We start from the raw sequence: 20,105 nt of genomic DNA, 5'->3' as shown, positions 1-20,105 counted from the left end.
GTTGTACAAAATACAATTTTGTCAGGGTGCACCCTAAAACATCAACAAGGACTAGCCTGAGATTTGAGATTGTGGGTGATTTTTATTTTCTCCTTTTGGCTTCTCTTTTCCCCTTTTTCTACAACGAATAAGTATTATTTACTATAGGAGGACAAATGAGCATTGTTGCCTTTAAATAGAAAAAAAAAAAAAAAAAAAAAAAAGACCAATGCAGTATGTTTAGCTGGGGCTGGGTCAAGTAGACCAATCTGAATGGGGCTGATGGTCTCCCCAGGGGTTCAGCAGCATTGTATTCTGCTATTCCTAAAGCAAAGGCTAACACACCTGGAGTGTAGAGCCCACTTTCTCAGGACAAGAGTGGGAAGAGGCAAGAGGAAGAAATGACAGGCGTGGCAGGGAGCTTTGAAGCCTGAAGGTACAGGGGCTCAAGGGAGGGGCTTCTGGATCTAGCTTTCCCTTTCATGGCTTAGGACAAGTTTAATTTTAGGGCCCTGTGCTCGGGAGGGGGGTGGGAACACACATCAATTCCATTTTGGTTCAAGTATGAGAAGGTTTCATAATGAGGCAAAGTCTGAAAATGGGCTCTTGAGGAAACCTAGATTTCAGTGTGTCGAAGCTAAAGCTTCTCCAGAGGTGTGTTAGGCAATTTTTAGGTTTCAAAAGGCGGGGGGGGGAGCAGGTGACATTCTTTTCCATCATATATTTTATTCAACTCCACATATCCAATGTATCATTTCAACATGTAATCAGTCTCTAAAGGTTATTCATGAGATAGGTACCAGAAAGTCTGTGGGAATTTTTTTGGGGGGGGGAGGGTGGGAGGAGCTATGAAACCTTCAAAATTCCAGGCATATTTTGCATTTACAGTACATATCAGTTCAGGCTAGCGTTTTCCAAGTGTTCAGCAGCCACCTGTGGCCAGTGGCCACCAGCTCTAGAACATGCAACCGTGGCTCCAGGAATGGGGATTCCCAAAAGCGAGCCAGAGGCTTCTCTTTCTTCTCTTCTATCTTACTGTATCTCTTCTCAAAGGTCCTCAGATGGCCATTTCCTGCCAGGATCATTCTCTGCCAACCTTTCCCAGAAAGGGAGTGTTTCCTGGAAAAGATAAGGCTTGTTGAGAAACACGGAGGGCAGGCAGCAAGCCATGCTGAGGGCACCCTGTGTCCCTGCACACCATTGGGGTCTCCAAGGATACTGCGTGTAGGTAGAAGATAGCTGGTGGTCAGAATAGCTGGGCTAAGAAACCCTCAAGGTTAGCAGAAGGCTTGAGCAGAGCTAGGCGGGGAGACGCCTTGTGGTTTGGCTACCTGGCCAAGAAGGTGACCTTCATAAGTTCTTTCTAGCCTACAGCGCTGCCCCCTCCAAACCTTCCCCATACCTGCCTCTCTATCCCTACACACTTGTGGTAGCCCTTGTGTTCCTTCTCTCCCAACGAAAGGAAATTCAAGATAAAGAATTATGTTTATCTTGCCTGGGGGGGTTCAGTGAGTACATCTGTCAGCGCTGGAGCTGGGGTTTAAACGAGACTAGCTAGTTCATTTGTCACGGGGGCGTATTTATCTGTGTTTGGAAGATTTAATTTTTCCCAATGAAGAACTGTATAAATAGGTCTAATGAGCCTTGAGGGCTCCCATTTGCTTTCAGAGTTTACAGCAAGCCGGGACACCTCAGAGCACACTTGCCTCTCGGGCTGCTGCGCCGCTCACCGGAGGGGGACCGCCAAAGGCCAGCGCCGTTCTCATTCTGGGGGGTGCTTGTGGCCTTGGGATGCCCAGGTTTTCCCATTCAGGGGCTTATGTTTTGGGATGTTTAGTTAAGATGATTTTTTTTTCTTTATGCTTCTGATAATCTGCATAATCTTTTGTTTGTGTAGCTGGCGAAGTGCTCTCCAGATAAAAGAGAAGGGCACAGTTAATATATATGAATAGCAGACTATCCCTGGGGGCCTGCCAGCTCTGGAGATCGGCCTCTCCTTCGAGGCGCTGCCTGCTCCTGGCTTTCCTATTTTCTTTCTTTGTTTTATTAGCAGAGTTTCTGTCTAATTAAGGGCCAGTGTTAGCTCCAGCAGTCTCGGGGTGGGGGGCGGCAAGGATAGAAGGCACGAGAAGGAGAGACAGACAGACCAGCGAGGCTGTGGTATGGAGGGAGGGCAGTGGAGAGCCAGAGAGGTCGGGGTGAGGGAAGGGAAAGAAGCTTTGGAAAGACTGAGAAAAACAGGAAGATAATGAGGAAGGGAGAAGAGAGGGAGAAGATGGGGGGAGGGAAAGGGTGGGGACTCGGAGCGAACATCACAGCTGTTACTGCTGGAAGAGGCCCCGGAGATGTATTTTTGTTGTAGAGCTGGGGGAGAGCGGGACAGGGACTTGCCCATGGCCACACGCAGTGACCCGCAGAGCCCGGCTTCTGTCCACGGCTGGCCTCTGCGGAACTCCCAGGGGGAAAAGAAAAGAGAGACATATTCAGGGGCTTTTGTAGAACTTTGCGGGTTCTCGCTTCAAGCCAGGAGTCAAGACTGCTCACCTTGGGTAAAGAAAAAGCCCTCTACCCCCTGCACGGGCCACTGCTTTGTAACAGGTGTTCTCTGCTCTGGTGTAAGGTTTGAAATCACCTGGGTGAGATCAAGAAAGCAGAACTCCTAGTCCAGATTTGCAACACATTAAAAAAAAAAAAGACCCATGCTTACCCTGTGTGGACTCCTCTGAGGGTGCCCGTGCTTACTTCTTAGACTCCTCACATCACAAGAACACGCTCTGTGGCTTTCTCTACAACACACGCACACGAGCACACACAGGCGCGTGCGAACACACACACCGTGAGGGTCGGGGCTACAGGTCCTACCCCGCAGCCCTGCGGGGAGTTTGCCGACCCTTTTACTGCTTGCCTCCATGTCCTCTCCTGAGGAACGGCCAGGCCGGCCTGCTGATCTCTGATCTCTGAAGCCCGTTGGCTTCCATATCCAGTGCCGGCGGAGACAGACCTGATTGGGCCAGAAAGAGGGGGCTTTGGGCGGGCTTACGAGCTGTGTGACTAGACAATTTTCAAAGTTTTCTCTCTGCCCAATTTTTCCCATTTGTTTTTAAAAACCTTGGGACTAATAACATCTACCTCAGGGAATGTGTGTGAGGACGAGGCCCGGAGAGCCTCGCTCTGGGACGGTGGAGGCGACTCATGTCTTCTTCATGACCCTCGGTTGGCTGCTGTGGCCTCTTTCTTCTGTCCTATGACTCTGAGGTGTCTGTGCGGAAAGCTGGCCCACCTGCTTTGCCAAAGCTGATTGGGCTCATCTCTTCCAAACTCTAACTTCTAATCTTGTCTCCTTGATAGCTTGAAATCAGTCATGGTGGTATTATTTACACCGAAATTGTCAAATGTTGTAAATCAAGATTCTTTTTTTTTTGAAGAGTCAGTTGTTAAACAAGAGCAGCATACTCTTGGGCCTGATCTTCCTATTTTATTCATGTTTACTCTAATTTCTCTGGATTTTGAACGTATTATCAATTTAGGCAACAGCTACTTACTTTGTGCCTGCTCTTGAGTCAGGGATGGGTCAGGTTGCCTGATAAAACACAGGGCATCCAGATAAATTTTAACTTTAGGTAGACCATGAATACTGTTTTAGTCTAAGTATGTCCCATGCAACATTTGAGATGTACTTACACTAAAGAAAAATTACATGGAATTGGACGTCCTGGATTTTTACTTGCATATCTGTCAACCTTAGCCATGGAGAACCCACTTCTACAGGATAATCTCTAACCATGTTGCTTACGATCTGTAGGAGAGCCCACCTTGTGAAATATGAGATCAAGGGATTAACTGGGGACTTTTTACACTCCTCCTCCTCATCTATCCTTTATTTAGTGTTTATTGAGTATCTATTGTGCACTACACACTGTTCTAGGTTCTGGGGATTCAGCAGCAGACAAAGCACACTCATCGCTGTTCTCATAGAGCCTCTCTCTTGTTTGGCAGACACAGGTGATAAATAAGACAGAACTGTAAGAGATACGCTATATTAGATGGCGGTAACCACTGTGGAGAAAAATGAACCAGAGAAGGGAAGTGTGGGAGGGAAGGGAACAGGTCTTTCTGAAGGAGAGTGTTCCAGGTAGAGGAAACAGCAAATGCAAGGCCCTGTACTGGGTGTTGGCCATATGCCAGGCCTGTGCTAGGTGCCTCCCCTCCCTTAGCCTATTTAATCCACGCAGCAGCCCTGCGGGGGGGGGGTGGGGGTGGGGGTGGGGGGTGGGGGGGGTGGAGTATCAATCCCCTTTTACATGTGAGCAAAAAAGACTTTTTTGAGGTGAAGCCTCTTGTGTGAGGTCCACTCTACTGTGGAGCCTGCACTCTCACTCGGGGCTGGCTGGCAACCACCTAGATTTCCTTTCCGGCAGAGAGTAAGTTTGGGAAAAGGCACTTCTGAATTCTCTGTGCTCCCATCATGCTGGGGCTCTGGGGAGGCTCCAGGAGGAGGCTGGGGCAGCCCTAGGCCCCCCTGGCTAAGGCTGAGAGCAGTTCTCCCCGGTGCCCTGCAGTGAGAGAGCAAGGGGCTGGGGGTCGCAGGGCCCCCCTACTTCCACACACGCGCCCCAAACCAGGGGCCTCAGGGCCACGTGTCACGAGGTGGTCTCTGTTTGCACCCTGCCCCCCCACCTCGGGCAGACTAGGCCCGTGTGAGTCAGGGATCCCCGCGGGACGGTGGGGAGACCGTCTTGCCGCCCTCCACTCCGGCTAAGGGCACTTCACCCCGCCCACGAAGCGCCTTGGCCGGCCCTTTGGAGCCTTCTCCCAGGCAGCGGGGGGCTGGCGGTCACCCTGAGGTCCAACAGACGCTGACCTTGCACCTAAAAAGAATACATTGTTTTCCAACAGGGCTTCCTATTCCTGCCAGATAAAGCAGCACATTAACAATGCGTCCAGGTTGTAAAATGTTGGCCGGGGATTCGTTTTCAGCAGCAAACTTTTTGTCAAGAGATTGGCATTTTCCTCCCCATTCACGAAGGCCGGCTCTCCTTTCAGGGCTGGGCGCTGGCCCCTGGGGAGCCACAGACACACACACTCCGCCAGCTCAGCCTCGCAGTGTTGATAACATTGTTATTATTAGACGTGGCCTCTGGAATCCTGAAGTTCATTCCCCAACAACGGCCCTTGTGGGGGAATGAAAGAGCAGCTCCAGCCACAGAGGTGGCAGCAGATCCATTACCTCCCGGCCCGCGAGATTCTTCCCCCCGGGGCCCAGAAGCCGGCCTGCTAAGAGTCCCGGTGCTGTCTGCACCCCGGGCGCCCCAGGGCTCCTTCCCCGGCTCTCACCAGCTTCCCCGCCGCGCCCAGCCCTCTCCCACCTTGGGCGGACCCAACCAAGGCTCATTCCACACTGGGCCTCCTGGCCCCACGAGCGCTCACTTCTGCTCTGCCCAACTGTCTGTGCCCCAGCGCTCGCTCTTTCCTGCTCTGCACACCCCACCCCCGCCCCCCACTGTCGAATATCACCGCCACTTTATCAGTTTCTCCCTAAGGACCCTTTAAGACAGCGTAAGTTTTTATCACAAAATTAGTCCCTTTAAGTAATTGTGCCTTCCCAGCCAGATGGTAAGCCGGGAGCTTCCTGATGCCTTTGTGGCTTCTCATGTGCCTATTAATACCAGACTGTGAGGTCCTCGTGGGCAGAAGTAGTGTTTCTTTCCTCCCCATTATGTATGAAATGTAAGCTGACCCTCGAACGACATGGGTTCGAACTACACGGTTCCACTTAAATGCGGAATTTTTTTTAAGTAAATACCGTACAACACTGTAAATGTAGTTTCTCTTCCTTATAATTTTCTTAATAACGTTTTCTTTTCTCAGTCTCACAATATTGTAAAAATACAGTGTATATAATGTTTAACATATGCAAATATGTGTTCATAGGCTGTGCTATCCGTAAGGCCAACGTAGGCTATTGGTAGTTAAGTTTCTGGGGAGTCAAAACTTAATACCCAGATTTTCAGCTGCAGGGGTATCAGTCCCCTGCAGGTCCTCCTGACCCCCACATTATTCAAGGGTTGAATAATGTGTTTGCAGTCAAGTGCATAAATTGCACTAACCTTAAATGTATATACATACACACATATATATGCGTATATATATGTACACACACACCGAGCTGTACCCATATATATGTAAATATATACAAAATACATTTAATAGATGTGTGTGAGTGCGTGTGTGTGTGTGTGTGTGTGTGTTACCAACACCCTGATCAAGATACAGACAGTGTTTCTAGATTTCTCCTGCCCCTTTCTCGCCAATGCTTATCCCACCCCCTTAGATCACTGGGTTTTGACATCTAGGAAATATCTCAAGTGTCTCTTCATCCCACATATCAGATGTTTGATTAAAGTACTTTTTAAGTCAACAGTATTATGCATTGCTCCCTGTGAATGCTACAGGACGCTATACTCCGTTGACTGCCTGAGGTTGGCTCTTGGTCCTTAACGAGTTAATCGTGTAAGCCTGGGGTTGAATTTCAGTAGCTCTGCTCAGTGCTGGATTTAAACACAGTGGAAACCAAGTTAAGGGCAGTGCTGTTCTGTATATCAGTATGCCCACTGAGCCAAGGAGACCCATTTATTTTTAATTGAATTAAATTGCTCACAAAATGAAAGTAGCATACTTTCATTAATATTTAATTACATACAGTGTTAAACAATGATCACAAAGAAAACTTTGCAGCTTTTTTTGTCTCTGCTTTTTTTTATTATTACTTTGTTAAACAAGATACTTTTATTAGCTGTTTTATGCTTGGAATTTTAAGGGCCCTGTTATTATACCACTCAAGAAGTACTTAATTGGCAGGACTCACCTGAGTGAGGTGGTAGGTTGGCTGTGACGCTGGTCACTGGTAATTGTGTGTGTGTGTGTGTGTGTGTGTGTGTCCACATATATATGCTCTAGCTTCAATTACTGTGCCACAGAGAGATATTTGAGGGAGCGTTCAGGGCCTCCAACCAAGATATATTCCTGTAATTTATTGGATTATTCTCACATCATAGAGCACTGATTCTCAAACTTTTGGGTACCTAAGAAGCCCCTGAGGTCCTTGTTAAAATACAGATTTCCTAGTCCCATGGCCAAAAACTTTTAATTCAGTAAGGGCTAGAGAATCTGCATTATCCGCAAGCTTCTAAGGTACTGATTCTGATGTTGGGGGTAGAAGATCACACTAAGAAATACCATCATGGGGGCACCTGGGTGGCTCAGTGAGTTAAAGCCTCTGCCTTTGGCTCAGGTCATGATCCCAGGGTCCTGGGATGGAGCCCCACATCGGGCTCTCTGCTCAGTGGGGAGCCTGCTTCCCTTCCTCTCTCTGCCTGCCTCTCTGCTTGCTTGTGATCTCTGTCAAATAAATAAATAAAATCTTAAAAAAAAAAAAAGAAATACCATCATGAAGACAGAGAACAGAGGAAGAGAGACCATCTAGTCATATTTTTGGCCACGGAATCATTTTTCAAAGCAAGTCTCCCATGGAAATCCAACATTTAGAACAACAAAAGGATTGGTGCTATGATTAAAATGGTGATCGGGTCTCTCTCCTTTTTCCCCATGTCTCCTCTTGGCTTTTTCCTGCAGGTTGGAGCCACAGAGCTATAGTGCTTGGAGATACAGCTTGAAAACCCTGAAGTGTGGTCTTGGTAGATAAATATAGACATTTTAACTAGTTAGGTAAATTTGTAACATCATGAAGGAATCGTGTAAGATGTGACTAAAGATAAAAGAGCGTCCCAAAGGAGGATTCCTGGACTCCAAGCAGTCTTTGGCTGTCAGTTGACAGGGATAGTCATTTGATCATTCATTCATTTAACAAAAATTGGCTGAATGACCACCATGCAGTGGGCACTAAGCATCAGCACTGGGAAGCAGTGGTGGACAAGAAAGACCAGGTCACTGCTGTCCTGGGGTCCTGGGGCTGTGTTGTACTGGTAGGACAGATGGTGGACAGGAAAGCAAACACATACAGGCTATGGAGGGTATAAACACAGTCATGTGTTATTCAGGGAAGGTGTCCCAGAAGAGTTAATCTTTGAGCTGGGACTTCTGTGATGGGGGGGAGGCTCCAATGGGAAGAACTGATGGAAGGAGCATTTTGTACAGGAGTGCCAAAACTCTGAGTAGGAATAAGGAAAAGAGGGAAAATAATATAGTTGCAGCATAGCATGCAATGGTATGAGATGTGGGTAGAGAGTCTGGATGGTGCTAGATCAAACCCCAAGGCCACAAGTGTGAATGATGGGGAAGCCAGTGTAACTTTGGCTATTTCCCTGGAGTAGTGACTGTGGCTGGTTATATTTTCCAAAGATGTGTGCCATGGTGTCTCCCATCCCTACTCTCTTCTGCAGTGTGACTTTGTCTCTTCCTCATCTACTCTCTTGTATCTGATTGTGATCTGTGATTGCTTTTGACCCACAGATAACAGTAGAAATAATGCCATGACAATTCTAGGCATAGCTTTAACTGGCCTGGCAACTTTTTTCTCCTACTTTTTGGAACATTCACTCTTGGGACACTACCTCTTGGAACCCAGAGACTGTGAAAAGGAAGAAACCCAAGCCAACATGAAAAGACCATGTGGCACTCTTTGCTTGACAGCACTGACTGCATGCAGTCCTCAGTCAGCATTAAGCACCAACCAGGAGGGGGAGCCATGTTGGACATCTAGACCCACTGAACATGCAGCCCAGCCGCACCTGGCTATTAAATGCAGGAAGAAATCCTAAGCAAGAACCATCCGGCAGAACCCAATCAACTCTGAACCACAAGAGATAGTGCCAAATTGTTATTTCAAGCCATGTTTTGGGGTGGATGGTTACTCAGGAAGAGATATCTAGACCAGTTCAATACTGAGATGCCCTCGTAACCTGAGTCTGGAATACTAGTTCAGTTCTTTTTGTCCCTCGCTTGTGTTGCCATAGACATCTTAATGGATAAGCTCCAAGGAAGTGAAAAACTAAGAGAGACTTTTAAGACAATCCACTTCCAAAATCTAAGTTGTTTTCCCTTTGGTGTGCATAACTCCTTGCCCCAAGGATTTTACCAGTTTTAGTGTTCCAAAATGATTCTCTTCTTGCTTACATCCTCCTCTTATTCTAGAAGCTTAAGCATCACAGAGCAAATGAGAGCTTGAGTTCAGAAAACTCTCCCAAAGGATAATTTTTCTTGGGTGGAAAAGAGTGGTTTCAGTTATCTGAAACTCCAGGGTTCATCAGGAAGATTCTGGGCTTTGGTTTCAGAAAGAGAATGGGTTGGTTCCCCTCCTGCCACCTCCTGATTATATAGTTTGGGTCCAATAACTTCAACTTTCTAGTCTGTTCCTTCATCTGTAATACTGAATTATAGAGAAGATAATACCAAATAGTAGAGGAGAGGGGACTAAATGAGATATTTGCAAAATGCCTGGTAAATGTACAGTGGGCACTCAGAAAAGGCTATTGTGTCCCACTGTCTTCCACACTCTGATCTCCTCCCTTCCTTTTCTCCCCACTCTGTTCCTCTCTGATGAGAGGCTTAGAGCACAAAAACAGGGGCTGCAAATGACAAAATCGCAAAAAGAGCCTAGTGTCTCCTAAGCCTATCACTTGGCTTAGTCATAGAGGTTGGAAGGGGTGCAAAGGTCCCCCTCCAAAGTCCTTGGAGGTTTATGCTTCTCCCTTTGCTGGGTGATTCATGATCTTGTGGCTATTTCAGGTTACTGTTAATTGGCCTTTTAGTTTACAAAGCACTTTCACATACCTTATTGCATTTGATCTTCGCAATAATTGCAGGACAGTTATTATTTTCCTCATTTTACAAATGGGCCAACTGAAACTCACAATGGTTAAGAAATGAGCCCACAGACTGAGAGTTGAGAGGCAAAGTCTGAACTTGAACCCAGATGAGCTGGCTTCTCTGTTAGAACAGTTCCATTCTTCTCATGCTGTCTCCTGAAAATAATCGTCACATTGGTGACACAATAATGGTTCTCTCTCAAGAGATGTCTATTATGTGAACTTCTTTTAAAGGCACTTCTGGGAATAGAAAAATAAGTACAAATCATAGCCCCTCTTCTGGAATAGAATTGCCATTTAGTACAGAATTGAGAAAAGAGCTTTCTGACCATCCTTTTCTATCTTTCTAGCTCTCTTTAGTACCCCGACTCCCAACAATTCCAATCGCCCCACCAGGATGAATCCCCCTTGACCTTACCACCATATTACCATCGCTTACTTGACTCATGTCCTTGTTTCTCTTCTTCCCTAGTTGAGATTCTAAGGCCCATCATTAGAGCAACCTGTTATGTAACATTCTAACTCTTCTTGTTGGACCCATCTGACAAAATGCCAGCCCTGGTTGCACTGACCTCACAACCCACAAGACACCCACACATTCCTAGCTGACCAAGTCTGGAGGAAGACACGCAACCATGACGAGTGGTCTCAGTTTAAGTTCAGGATGACCATCTTCAACTTGGCTTTCAGTGTTGGCTTCCAGTTCTACTATAACTCCCTAGTCCATTCACTCTCCTGCCCTTTCCTACAACCTTGCCCCCTGCTCTTTCATAGGTATTCAGTGTCTCCCCTCCCACCCATGCTCTGCAGGGAAATTCCAGAACTTTTATAACCACATCCACCCTGCTCCCTGCCTTTGTACTATGTGTTTGCTCTACCTTCAACATTCAGCTTCCTACTTAAAGAAAACCCCTTCACTTTTGCTACTTGATACTCCAAGCAGCCTTGAGTCTTGCTATTCAAGGATATCACTCTGGCAATTCTTCTGCATCATCTCTTTCTTCTTTTACGATGCATCTATTTGCTTAGTATACAACCACTGTTGTTTTTCCCATCTTAAAAAAAATCCCTGCCTTGTCCCTTATCACCCTTTAGTTTTCGCTCAATTTCACTGTTGTTCTTTATAGGTAAACTCAGAAGAATTGGTGGCATTCAATGCTACAATTTCTCTTCAGTTCTCACTCTGCTCCAGTCTGTGTTTTTCCACCCCTTCCTCAAACCACCAAAACTGTTCTCATCAAGGCCACTAATGATGTCCATGTTTCCAAATCCAATGATGACGTCTCCGTTCACACCTCCTTTGTCTCTAAGAAAAATTTAACAATCTAGATGACTTCCTCCTCCTTCTTTTTTTTTTTTTTTTTTAAGATTTTACATATTTATCTGAGAGAGAGAGAGAGAGAGACAGAGCAAGCACACACTTGTGCGCAGGAGAAAGGGGAGAGGCAGAGGGAGAGGGAGAAGCAGACTGCCCACGGAGCAGGGAGCCTGATGCAGGGCTCGATCCCAGGATCCTGAGATCATGACCTGAGCCAAAGGCAGACGTTTAAGTGACTGAGTCACCCAGGCTTCCCCCCACCCTGGTATTTTTAAAGGTTTTATTTATTTATTTGAGATGACTTCCTCCTTCTTGATTAATTCCTTCACTAGGCTCTTAAGATACCATATGTTTCTAGATTTCTTCCAGTTTGCTGGCCACTCCTTCTCATTCTCCTTTGCTGGTTCCTGCTCATTTCCCTGATCTCTAAACAATGAAGACTACCAGAGCTCCATCTTTAGACATCTTGCCTCCTTTACTCTATGTTCATCGCCTTAATGATCTCATCTGATCTCTTTCAATAAGCTGATGACTCCCTATCATGGGCTGAATTGTGGCTTCCAAAATTCATATATTAAAATCCTCACCCCCAGTACCTCAGAACATGACTACATTTGGTGAAAGGATCTGTAAGGAGTCAATTAAGGTTAAATGAGGCCATCAAGATGGGCCCTAATCCATTGTGACTATTGTCCTGATAAAAAGAGGGAATTCTGACACATAATGAGACACAAGGGATATGCATGCATAGAGAAAAACCATATGAGGACACAGCAAGAAGGCAAGATAAGAGACCTCAGAAGAAACCAAGCCTGCTGACACCTTGATCTTGGATTTCCAGACTCTAGAATTATCGGAAAATACATTTCTGTTGTTTTAGCCACTTCTTCTGTGGTTTTATGTCACGACAGCCCAAGCCAATGCTTACATTCCCGTGGTTATTTCTCCAGCTCAGATCTTGCCCTGGGACTTCTATAGACAACTGGCTACTTAACATCTCCACTTGGATATCTGATAGGCATCTCAGGCTTCACAGGACCTTCGCCCCAAAGCCATTTCTCCAACAGTCTTCCTGTCTTAGTAAATGACCACTCCAAGCTTATTGCCTAAGCCAAAAGCCTTGGCGTCCCCTGTGACTGCCATCTCTCTCTCTCTCTCTCTCTCTCTCCTCACCCTTTCCTCTCATCTTCCATATTAAGGTCACAAGCAAATATATCCATGTCCAGCTCTACCTTCAAATTATATCCCAAACATATGACTTTATATGTCACCATTATGTCACCACATTGGTCCAGTCTCCATCATCAGTTACCTGGGGAAGTCCAGTAGCCTCCAATCCATTCTTCCTCTTTCTGCCTTTTTCACCTTCTTGGTCCTCTTCCAGCTCTGAAGTCAGACTGATAGTATGAACACATACTGGCTCACATCACTCCTCTGCTCAAAACCCTGTTCCTGCCTCACTCAAAATAAAACCAAGTCCTTACTACGCGTCACACCTTTCACCTCATTTCCTACTCTTTTCTCTTTCACCAACTTTACTCTAGCTCAGCTGCCTCCAACTTTTCTTTTTAAAAGATTTTATTTACTTATTTGAGAGAGAGAGAGTACAAGTCAGGTGAGGGGCAAAGGGAGAGAAGTAGACTCCCCACTGAGCAGGGAGCCCCACGCGGAGCTCGATCCCAGAACCCTGGGACCATGACCTGAGCCAAAGGCAGATGCTTAAGTGACTGAGCCACGCAGGCACCCTGTCTCCAGCTTTTCTTCAGATACGTCCCAACACTCCTGCCTCAGAACCTTTGTTCTCACTTCTCCCTTTGCCTCTAGGGCTCTTCCCCCAGATACCTTTGGGTCTTTCCTTGATCTTTGATTTATTGTTTACCACTCTTCTTGACTTGACTTCTTGGGAAATATATTTCCCCACAATTTCTCTATGTTAGGCTCTGGTCAAATTGCTGAGGATATATCATGAAAGGTCTGATGACGGGAGACAGGGAGACTCATTATGAAATGAGACACAGAGCATGTCACATGGACACAAATGTGGAGGAAGCAGATCTAAAGTGGGAAGGTGGGTGGCCAGGAAGATTCCATAAGAAGGTCATTTTAGCCAGGCTTGGAGCATAGGGAGCAAGGTTTGGTGATAGCTAGGCAGAGTACTCAGAGCAGAAGGGAGGCAAATATCCCTTGAGACTCCTGGGGAACGGTGTCTGCAGCAGGGCCAGTGAGGGCAGAGGCACAGATGTCATCTGGCAGGAAAAAGCTTCAATGTTGAGGCAAAAACTCAAAGGGAATTGTATTAAATTTATGTTTTCCAGCAAGCTGAGGGAAATCATCAGCTGGCTAGGGTAGAGGAATGAAATTATCTGATGTACATCTTAAATAAGTTCCTTGAGGAAACGGAGACAAGCGTGAGTTCATTCCAGTTGGAGAGATGGTGGTGACCAACATCAAGATGGAAGCATCCAAAGTGGTAGAAGAAGTCCTTGGATTTCTGATATACTTGAAGATGATGAAAAGGGAGCAGGTAAGGGGGCTTTGCTATTTGACACTTGGGAATAAGATGGAGAAAGAAGACCTAAGAGGAGGGAGGGAGGGAGAATAATGTGATAACTAAAAGGACAGACTGAATCATAGTTCTGTCAATATCTTATTATGTAACTTTAAATAAGTTATATAAATTCCTGGAATTTTAGTGTCACTATCTATACAGTCAAGATTGTAATATTTTCCTCTACTTAAGAATTATTGTGAGCACTGAAACAATAAATATATGTAATTTTTTTATGATAACAGACACAAAGAAAGGAATCCATAGATGGTAGGGGTGTGTATGTGTGTGTGTGTGGGTGGGGGGGGATCACAGGTTAAGGGTAAGTTTGAGGTTCAAACTTGTGCTCTCTGATGCCAGAAGTGGACTCAGGTAGTCTTTGAAAGAGAATTCATACAAAGAGAAGAAGGAACCAGGTATGAAAATGACAAGAAAACATAGGAAGGGGAAGAGCAAGTCTGACTTGCTTCCTGGTCCAGCTACAGGAGCTCAAGTCTGGGACCTAGGGAAAGAGATATCTGTAAAATGAAAAAAAAAAGTATCAACCCCAAATGTATTAATATATTGGGGACCCAAGCAGCACTGCATTGGGCCCTTTCAACAGAGTATAGCTCAGAGGTGTCTGGTCGGCTCAGTCAGAAGAGTATGACAGTCACGATCTCAGGATCATGAGTTTGAGACCCATGTTTGGTATAGAGATTACATAAACAAAGAAGAAAAGGAAAGAACAAGCAAATAGTTTGAGAAAGCATGAGAAAGTTGGTTTACCATAAACGACCATCCATTTTGGAAAATTGAGGACTCCAGTGTAGCAATAGTGGTATAGACAAGAGGTAACAAAAGCCAGAACAGTGCTTTATGGGAGACCGTCATACCATAGGAAGATGGCGGTGGTTCCTGGCAGAGGCAGCTGGTGTTACACCCAGGGGTGATTGGGAGCTGAGCTCACCAAAAGTAATGGTATCCAGTAGAACTGGCAATAGTGCTGGGGAATGGCTCAAAGTGACTGAAAGGACATACACATTAGCAAATATGAGACTCCACTGGGGACAGAAGAACTGTACTTGGAGGGCAAGGTGGAAGTGGAAGAAAGAAGAGGGGAGGAGCAAATCTGCTGGACTGGGGGTATCTGCAGAGGTGGGGAGAGGCAAGACAGGAAGCGGTATTTGCATTCCCCGGGTCTCATCATATCCAGAGTTCAGGGAAATGGGAAAGTTTGGCTCCCTAAAGATAATAGGGTAGATTAGTAATTAATGAATATCCATGTCCCAAGGAGTTTAAGTTAGGATTGGTTGGTATCAGTCAAGAGAGGTTGTAGAAGTATACTGTGAACTCTATATTCAACCATACTCTGTTTTATTTTTTAAAGTTTAAATCAGTGTTGAGATAAACTTGTAGAGAACATACTTATCAAATTTACTATCACAAAACAAGGGTAACTGCTAATAATGATAGCTAATATTTATCAAACTCTTACTGTATGGCAAGTACATATGTCTTAGTCACAGCATATGTGAAAAAGAAAGATTTTTAACTAGCATAAATCTCAATATTAAAAAAATATGAATGATGCACTCCCCCCCCACAAAAAAACCAAAAGAAATGTGTTTTTAAGAGGCATTATAAAAGCTTATGTTTAAAATGAGGTAGGTAATTGTCTTGTTCAACAGTATTTAGAACACACATGAAATGTGTTGTCCAGATGCTATACTTAAAAAAATATAAATGAAGTATGTATTTTCCAAAGAAGGTGTGAAAGCTAGAAAAACGACTCAAAACCCGGTCCAATGAAGTGTTGTTGAAAGCACAGGAGATTTTTAGTCTGGATAAGAGAAGACTGTGTGGGGGAGCATCTTCATTATCTTTAAATACACCACGAGTCACAGGAAGAGTGATTAGTTTTTTTCGGGATGACCCCAATTGGGCACAACTGGGACCAATGGCTGAAGATGCTGGGAGACAGATTTTCATACAATAAAATGAAGACATTTCTAAGAGAGATGTCTGACGTCAGGATGGGCAACCTAAAGAGGAAATAAGGTCTTTTTCACTAGAGGTATCCAATTACAGATGCACCGTCACTTGGCAACGGCAACGGAGGCAATTTCAGTGTTTGAGTGGGGTCCATTCAAACAGCCCCTTCTCACTTGGAGGTGGTTAGGTTAGATTGGTTGAGGTCATAAGGCTAGTGGCCTGTGAGGGGCCGTGGTGCACCTGCCTGTATTCCAGAGTCACTGCTGACCCTCTCAGTGGCTGTAAATAGAGCGTCACTTGTGTTGACAGAAAAAGAAAAAAATTTTCAGAAAAGCCATGGCACTGTGAGATCGAAGTCAAGATTCTGTTTTCTGTATATAGATATTTAAAATCACAAGCTTTTTGAGGCACCTGGCTGTGAAGCATGAGACTCTGGGTTGTAGGGTTGTGGGTTCAAGACCCATGTTGGATGGAGAGATTACTTAAAAATACAAGCTTTTCAAGAGAAAATATAAAAATAAAGTGAAATCATGAAGTTGGTATAAGCCCTCTGATGACAACATGTGAATGGCAACATACAGCTGAAGCAGAAGGGACGGTCGTGACTATAACTACCATGTCCCGACAACCCACACGGAGGTCTGAATCACACCTTGCCAACACCAGCTGAGAGAATTCAACCCTCTGCACGCTGTACATTTCCCTCTTAATGATACAAATCCATATCCTTGTCCCCCCATAGACGGCAGGCATCCTGGGTTAGAACCATGTGTGATTTAGGCTTGGATCCCACAAAGCTCCTTGCATAGGCCTTTAGAGGCACATGTTGCCTTTTACTAAATTAACAAATCAGAACTTTCTACTAAAGAGCCTCAAGAAAGTGGTTATTTTAATGTCAAAAAATCAACCCAACACATTATTTAATATCATCTATTTTTTTAACCTTCTCAAGTGACCTACCTGTCAAAATGAATTTTACATATAGTCATTTGCATAGAAAGGTAAGTTACACAGGGAAAAAAAAATTTCCATTTCCAAAGAAAATGAATCCAGTCCCAGTTGAATTCATTAGGCATTTATCAAGAGCCTACTACGTGGCAGTCATCAGGCCTAACTCCATAGGGATTACAAAAATGACTCAGATGTGAGACCCACCTGGAGAAAGCTCTCAATCTTACGAGATGGAGTGACAGATTAAACTATTGCCAGAGTCTGCAACAGCTGGTCCCACTTTACCTGCATAAGAAGTAAGTGGGAACTTGGGGTTGAGACTAAGCCAGCAGAGAAGACAAGAGATGAAGAGAGAGGAGATGGAACTTGGAGACGTGTTGAGGACTGGAGCCCTAGCAGAAGGGATGGTTAGTGATATTCCCTGGCTATACAAAGGTATACCTTACAAACAGAGAAGCTGAATCTTTAGTTTTATTATCTGGCTCTGACTATAATCACATGGGCCCTTTGTCATTACTATTGAAATCCTCAGTCAAGTTTGTTCTATAGGGCTTTGTTGGGTGAGAGATGTTTGGGGTAAAATAAAATAAAGAGAATATCATGTCCCATTCCGGGATCTCCTTGGGGTCCATGGGTTGAACAGCTACAAAGGTGAGCTGTGAGGAAGACTGAAAATTCACCAGAAGTGGCAAATAGGGACCAGAATGAGTAGCTGAGGTACAAGATCCCCAGAAAACCCTGAAAACTTTGGTGGGAGAGACACTGAGTTTTCTTTTAAATGCAGAAAGGGGGATATGAGCCAAGCTTAAAGGACCATACAACCTCATCAAGCCAAGGGGTTGGAATCAGACAGGTAGTTGATATATTGCTTTGCAAAGAAAAGAGAAATGTAGTTTGGTTAAGCAATTAGGTGTGGGCAAAAGAATAAAAAAGAATAATTTAAAGATATTACCACAGTTTCCTTTGTAGGAGTGGAAGACAATGGTAGTGGCATTGATAAGTGATAGCAAGAGAATGCTTTGGACCATATTAAACTAGCAATGACAGCAGATTATTTTCAAGGCAACATCCTTGAGGATGTTGGAACTACAGGATCAGAGCTAAGTATGATTTGGGGACATACAGTAGGAGCATTAGGTTAGAGGTGATAATGGAAGCCACGAAATGGAAGGCTTCAGAGAGATTGATGTGTGATGTTCAAAATTAAGAGGTGATAGAAAGCCAAAGATAACTGGGGAGAAGAGGAAGTAGGGAGTTAGGAGGAGAGACAAGAAGTTAAGGTAATGGGAGGCCAAGGAGAAACATCATCCAATAAGTGATTGATCAACAGTGTTAAACGCAGCAAAGATACAATGGAGGAAATAGATAAGCAGAGTCTACCACATTTGTATTAATATGTGTACAAGTATTTTACTTCTATATATAGACGTTCAGAATTCAAACATGATCACAATCAAATAACAATCTTATTGTGACAAATATAGTGGCAATAGAAGATATTTATATCCTTTTTAAAAAAAAGATTTTATTTAAGTTAACTTTACATCCACCGTGGGGCTCGAACTTACAACCCCAAGATCAAGAGCCACATGCTCCACTGGTGCCCCTATCTTTTTAAAGATATTCCTAAAGAGTTTATGATCGAAAAGGTAAGGCAAAGATTTGATCAGTACAAACACATATGTGGATTGAACATTTATGACGGTATTTGCACAGCTTGAGGTATTTCCAAGTGCCGGCTTATAAGCCTTTAAAAGCATATTTGATAAAGATAAATTGGAACTTAAGCAAAAAATTTAGATTGTTCCTTAGAGTTCAACATAACAAAACGACCCCCTGGAGACTAAGCAAAAAGAACTCAACATCTAAGACACATATTTTATGGGCGTCTGGGTGGCTCAGTCATTAAGCATCTGCTTTTGACTCGGGTCATGATCCCAGGGTCCTGGGATTGAGCCCCACATCAGGCTCCCTGCTCAGTGGGAAGCCTGCTTTCCCTCTCCCACTTCCCCTGCTTATGTTCCTATTCTCACTCTCTGTGTCAAATAAATAAAATTTTGTAAAAAAAAAAAAAAAAAAGACATATATTTTAGAGAAGCATTCATATTTAACCCCTTCTTCCCAAAACCTAACCCTTAAGAACCGAGTGAGTAATCAGTAACTTGCATATCTGATGCTGGTGCTTTGCATTGGAATATCCTTTATTCTGATGGCTGGACATGCTTATGCTTCTATATCTTTCATCCGGCCTTTTTTCTGGGATTTTCTTCCTGGCTACCTGCCTCTGAGATGTCTAGATTTCCTCCAATCTCCACTTATTTTTCTTCTTTGCTCTTCCACGGGCCCCCATTGCTGCTCATTTCTTTGTTGCTTGCACATAGAATTCCAGTTACTTCTCTGTTTTACAAATCCTCATCTTTTACCTGTGGAACTTGGGAAAGCTATGCAATCATTAACTAGGTAAACATGCTTCCCTTCTTTATTTAAAATAAGGTAAGCAGTTGCATAGAACTTAAGAAGCAAAAAACCAAAAATGTAACACAAATTCCCTCTCTATTTTCTGTTTTTTTGGTTACTGAAGCTCTGTCTGAAGATGAGCTCATTGATAATGTGTGCTGGTGACCTTGACGATGAGCCTAGTAGGCCTCCAACCCTAGGGAGTGCAATTGACCATGGCCTCCAGCTGTTGTGCTGTGAAATCTATGGCTGCATTTACACCAAGGTCTGGCTTCCCATGGGCTTTTTCCAGCCAGTGACTGAGTGTGGCATGAATACTAAGGCAATTTCAACCCTGGGAGACACTGGACTCCTCTGATGGATGACTTTGGCTCCAGGACACTCCGAGGTCTTGTTGAACTTTCCTTAGACTGCATGACATTCTAGGATGCTTCAACCCAACTCCCAGTCTTCCCTCCTGCCCTTGGGGTCAGTCTTGCATGACTGCCCGGTAGCTCTTCCAGCTTTTTCTGGTTCACTCACCATTTCCTATCATAGACCTTGCTCCTAATAAAATCCTTGCACATCTAATCCTGTCTTCGTGTGTGCTTCTCAGAGGACTTGGACAGATACACACACAAACCTAGTGGAAGAGCAAGGCTTACAATTCCATGGGTCTTAAATCTGGGTCTTCTCATTAACATTTGGTCTACTCATACAGCCTACATCAAAATGGTTGAACAAAAGTGACCTTATTTACAAAGTTTTTACTGAGACTTGTGTTCAGGAAGTCAAATGCTGGAAAACCTTTGCTAAAACTGTATACTCACTTCCCATTGTATTTCTCCCTCGTATTCACATACCACATAAGAGATAAGATTGAGTGAATGGACCTTGGTTGTGTAGGGTCTGCTTCTCTAGTCTCTAACAGATTCATTCAACATTGCCAGCATATTTGAGGGAAAAGACTGAATCACTATTACTATGAAATTGTTCTGACTCAGAGAACAGAAAGTTAGAAATATTTGATTTTCTACAAATGATCTATAAAACTGAGATAAAATTTTTTACTTAT

At 44.3% G+C, this 20,105-nt stretch overlaps 1 long non-coding RNA gene across 1 annotated transcript; it reads left to right on the top strand.

Annotated features, from left to right (window-relative positions):
- Window positions 1–352: 352 nt before the first annotated feature.
- On the top strand, window positions 353–19,518 carry LOC309849518. Its single transcript, XR_014303746.1, has 3 exons — window positions 353–415; window positions 13,437–13,645; window positions 19,176–19,518. It is a non-coding gene; the product is annotated as an uncharacterized lncRNA (long non-coding RNA).
- Window positions 19,519–20,105: the final 587 nt, after the last annotated feature.

This window comes from Mustela nivalis, assembly GCF_964662115.1.
Source record: "Mustela nivalis genome assembly, chromosome: 16".
Taxonomy (NCBI): Eukaryota; Metazoa; Chordata; class Mammalia; order Carnivora; family Mustelidae; genus Mustela; species Mustela nivalis.
This window is presented reverse-complemented; position numbering and strand designations above follow the sequence as displayed.